The following is a 5,268-nucleotide window of genomic DNA, read 5'->3' as shown; positions in this document are numbered from 1 at the left end:
ACTGTTGGGAGCAGTTCACGGCTGAACGTGGAACTACTGCCACTCGTGTGGGAAAGAAACCCGTGGCGAGTCTCTTCATCTTCAGTCACTGGAGAACTGTACGTAGGGGAGGATACGTCATCAATATATGGTTGCCAAACTCGCCCAGGTGAGAATGGATGGATTTCTTGAAACTGGCCATCGGAGCGGTTCTTCAGGTTGGGAGAGGATACCCCCAACATGCTCGCTGACATGTCGATAGCGTGTCCTGAAACAAAAACATAAAGTATAGGTAACTGACGGAGCTCCAGGTTAATTATAATTAAACATCCTTCATGAGCTCATTAAATGAATAGCAAAGACAGAACAAAGTACACTCCAATACAAAAAAAAACAACTAAAAAATGACATACCAGGAACATGCGACAGAAATTGGTAGATGTGATGTACATACACAGACAAACAAATAATTACTCTTTCAAAACAACTGGATGATTTATTCAAGATAAAGAGCTTCACAAACTGAGCAACTCGCTAATACGTTGGTCCACCTCTGGCCCTTACTCAAGCAGGTATTTGGCTTGCATTGGTTCCTAGAGTCGTTCGATGACCTTCTGATATCGTGCCAAATTCTGTCCAAGAGACACGTTAGATCGTTAATATCTTTAGCTGGTTGGAAGGCTCTGCCCATAATGCTCCAAACATTCTCAACTGGGAGAAGATCCGGCGACCATGCCGCCCCAGATAGGGTTTGGCAAACACCAAGACAAACAGTATACACTGTCGCCGTGAGCTGGTGGGTATTTTCTTACTGAAATGTAAGCTCAGTATAGCTTGCCACGAAGGGCAACAAAACGGGGCGTACAATATCACCGACGTATCGCTGTGCTGTAACGGTGACGCGGATGAAAACCACAGGGGTCCTGCTATGAAATAAAATGGCACCCTAGGTCATCACTCCTGGTTGTCCGGCCATAAGGTGTACGACAGTCAGGTTAATGTCACACTACCGTCCAGAACGTCTCCAGATACGATAATGCTAGTCATCGGGGCTCAGTTAAAAGTGGGATTCATCAATGAAGACAGTTCTACTCCAGTCAATGAGATTCCAGGCCGAACGTTCCCGACGCCGCTTGTTGGTGTACAGAGATCAATGTTAGTAGCCTCCATGGGCGCTGTGAGCTCAGCACACTTTCTGTGAGCCCGCTGTTAATGGTCCTTGTCGTCTCGTCACTGAAGAACCAGTTAGATGTCGGGCCGATGATAATGGTGAATCCGGGACTCTGACGATTGCTCAGTCCTCGCATTCTGTCCTCCCGATGTCGACCACTTCCTTCTTGATTCTGTGTTCAGGCACGGCTCACCCTTTAATGCCAACATCGTCAAATAGCGGCATCGTTCCTATTCAAATGTCGAGCACTTCGCCGATTACTCCATATGGCTTCTTTGATCTCAACTACATGTCCTCTTTCAAACGAATACATCTGCATATTTTGTCCCCACGCCTGTCTGCTGGGCATCCTTACTGTCCAACTGAGTACAAGGAATGAAATTCGCAAAGACTTGATGCCCTGATATCGTCATGTCCTCTGGTTACTATCCTTACCAGCTGCAATGTAATTGCGCTGCAGCGTCACACAAGCGTTTTCTGTCAATAACTTGTGAATATCAATTCTTGCATACGTCCTTCGTGATGGGTCGTTTCTCTTGTTTTAGAGTGTGTTTATAGAATAACCGGTTCAAATTAATTTTTTGAGATGCGCGGATGTTTTTGTGACGCATAGTTATAAAAAAACTTTCTGACTAGTCGAAAATACCAGTGCTGTCTTAAACATAATGAATTATTTGTTTTGTCTAATATGTACTTCAACTATGAAAACAAAAAAGAAAAGAAACAACTGTGAAATGTTATGTGAATTGATTTGTCTAGAAGTAAGACATCAAATGGATTAGAGAAACATTTGATACACCTTTGAAAGGTGCTTGAAATCATCTACAGCAAACGAGACTGCACTGTCTACATATCCACCAAAGAAATTCCATGTAGCACTCTCTACAATTCTAAAATTCTAAGTTATTCACTGAAATTTAAATTCTCATTCGGTACCTCATTTGGGTACTCGACATCGAGCAGAACTATATACCTACTTTATTTTTTACTTTTGAACAAATCATTACCCAAAACCTTTGACGGTGTATTTTTCGAAAGTTTAAATTACATTTTTATTGGCAGTTAAATATCACACCAATGTAACTTTTTTTGCGCAAAATAACTGGGGCTTGAAAACATGAACTTCTTGACACTTAATAGGCATAGCTAGCAGCAGCTGTCCATGAAGTATTTCAATTTTCTCTCAGATCATTAAGTTTTTCTTAATTACTCTGATTATTTTCAAGCACAATATTTTTTAACCAGGCTTTACACCTCTTTTGACCACTTTCCATTTTTCGTTTGGCTGTGAAAATTCGGACAAAATCTCGTTGTATAACTTCAAGGGAGTCTTGTTTTCGTTCCACTCAAACGTTTGTCCGAAAATTTGATGACGAAACAACGAGCTAAATTGATAAAGATAAAACTGCTGTCGTACCTAGACCGTCTTTAGATGTTCTTGGTGCAAGTTCATCTTCGCTATCGACTGAAAAACAGTATTGATTATGTCAAAATTGTTTGAACTTAAATTGGTTTCGGATGTAAACGACGTTAAAGCCAAAAAATCATTATTTAATAGCAGAAATTATTACAGGACATCAGGCCATTATCTGTCGCAGAAAAGACTGAATTTACAAGTCTCTTAGTATAAGGCTTACCTCCGTATAAAATACCAAGTCGTACATACATTTCGCAAAAAATTGTTCCTCACATCCACAACAGAATTTGTGAAAACATCAAAAGAAATATTTCAGATGATCTCACGATTTTAGTAGCTTCTAGTATATGGACCTGTTTGCTTCACAAAACCAACTTCTTGATCGTCACAGCTCACAGTTTGTCTCCTAAATTCCAGTTGCAACATGAGTCTTTGCTATGAAGCTTTTGTTAATTTCTTACACTGACGAAAATACAGCAAGGGAACTTAATGATATCGCATATCGCTCAGATATTGACCACAGCAAAACACATTTCCTCATTCATGAAATGGTGCTAACACGGTGAAAGGTATTCGAGTTGCTGAGTATGATTCCGCTACGTGTTTCGTCCATTCGTTTCAGAGGGTTGTAACTGTGTCGTTTAAGTAGCAAGAAGGATCGTAATGGTAGACGTCTCGTAACACACTTTAGTAATTAGATCTTAGCTCAATAAAAAATTAATAAAAAGAGCTAAATTCACAGGAGCATCCGTTGCTGCAAGATACCACCGCGTCGTGTTACTCTACGGTTTATATGATAGAGCACCTGCTAGAACAAAAGCTGGCTACGTCGCTGTATGTGACTGATCACAATACGCTTACTAATTTGACGTCTGATCAGTGGCGTTTGATGGAGCAGCATGGTACGCTTTTGAAGCAGTTTCACGAAAAAATAAATAAATTCTGGTTACTCCCGCTTATCCGAAGCAATACCACATATTGCGGAGTACAATAAGTACGAGTATTTACATAAGGATAAGTCGGCACGAAAAACCGCTGCCTTACCACATATGAGAGTCTCGATGACAATTTAAGCAGAAAGCCGTTTTAGTTTCTTAAATGAACACCCGAATTACTTGACTGCAAGCTTTCTACATCCGAGATCCAGTACAGACCATTTAGATGTTGTTGAAATTGAAAGAGCTCGACAGAACATCCTATTGGAATTCTGCAAAGAATCTTCCAGCAGTAGCAGATCATCTCCAATGCCTGCTAACAGAAGTAGGGGACACGAGACCGAATCAACTCTGACCCGTGAAGCTCACGACACGTTTTGGGACTGTTTAGCGAAGTGACAAATGAAAATAACAATAGTCAGTGTGTAGGTCAAGAAATAAACACGATTTTAAGTGAGACTGAATATTATTTGACGAAAGTTCGAATCGATCGCGACCGTTATATTTGCTGGTCAGCTAAGGTGACGCAGTACCCGAATTTGTCAAAGTTCGCCAGAATTTATCTTACAGGGTTACACACTCAGTAAGGCGTGGGAAGGGGGGAGCGTAATTTGGATGTCAAACGGAAACGACGACGAGTACTTGACGCTTGTAGGGAGGCGGAACTCCTGTTTCAAACATTGTGCCGGCCCCTCGCACCACCTGACGTCACTCGGTCCCGCAACGGGCCGGAGCTGCTACGAATTGCCGGATCACCTTCCGCGCATGCGTCGTTTCGGCCCTCTGTGATTGGCGTCATAGGCCGCTGTGGTGGCTATATAAGCAGAAAACCGAGCCAGTCCTGGATATTAGCGGTTTTACTCCTGACGACGATGGCGAGGATGACCATCGAAAGCTCGAGAATTGTACTCGAATTGAAGCTGCTTGAAAACTGATATTTTATTTTGACATGCCGCCGTGAAAGACTCTGTGGACAAAAATGACAACATGTAAACTCAAATAGCAACAGTGAACTACAAATTAAAAATGACAATCGATAGACAAACCCATAGCAGCCAGAATACCAACATGCAGAAGAAAAATGGTACGAACTTATGCACCAAACTAATAAAATTAGTGGAACTGAAGTGATCCCACCGCCTTCTTGAACCATTCGCAGTAAAACGTAGCATTAGACTCAAGATAAGTGAATATCAGTATAGTGTTAGAAGATATCCTTGTTAGACAAACAGAAGCACTCCGCACTCCGTCTATAGGCCACAAGTGGCCCATGGGGACCAACCGACCGCCGTGTCATCCTCAGTTGAGGATGCGGATTGGCAGGGCGTGTGGTCAGCACACTGTTCTCCCGGTCGTTACGATGATTCTCTTTGACCAGAGCCGCTACTATTCGGCCAAGTAGCTCCTCAGTTGGCATCACGAGGCTGAGTGCACACCGAAAAATGGCAACAGCACATGGCGGCCCTGATGGTCACCCATCCATGTGCCGGCCACACCCGACAACGCTTAACTTCGGAGATCTGACGGGATCCGGTGTATCCACTGTGACAAGGCCGTTGCCAGACAAACAGAAGGTATACATATATACAGGTCCAGCATCGAGTAGTGGATCTTCTATGCTACAACGAAATTAAGGTTAACCCTGGTAGTTTACAGGAGAGAGAGAGCGAGTTTGTTTCGTAATACCCTTTAATTCAGCTATGCCATTTTATAGGAACTCCAGGAAATGTCTGAAGAGGCTTTACACAACAGAAAAAACAAGGCTA

General features: G+C 42.4%; 1 pseudogene; it reads right to left on the bottom strand.

The window, feature by feature from the left end:
* Nucleotides 1–4,945: 4,945 nt before the first annotated feature.
* On the bottom strand, nt 4,946–5,063 carry LOC124596863 (annotated as a pseudogene).
* Between the last annotated feature and the right edge of the window lie 205 nt (nt 5,064–5,268).

This window comes from Schistocerca americana, chromosome 2 (genome assembly GCF_021461395.2).
Source record: "Schistocerca americana isolate TAMUIC-IGC-003095 chromosome 2, iqSchAmer2.1, whole genome shotgun sequence".
NCBI classification, from domain to species: Eukaryota; Metazoa; Arthropoda; class Insecta; order Orthoptera; family Acrididae; genus Schistocerca; species Schistocerca americana.
Note: the sequence above shows the minus strand (reverse complement) of the source record. Positions and strands in the feature narration are given on the sequence as shown.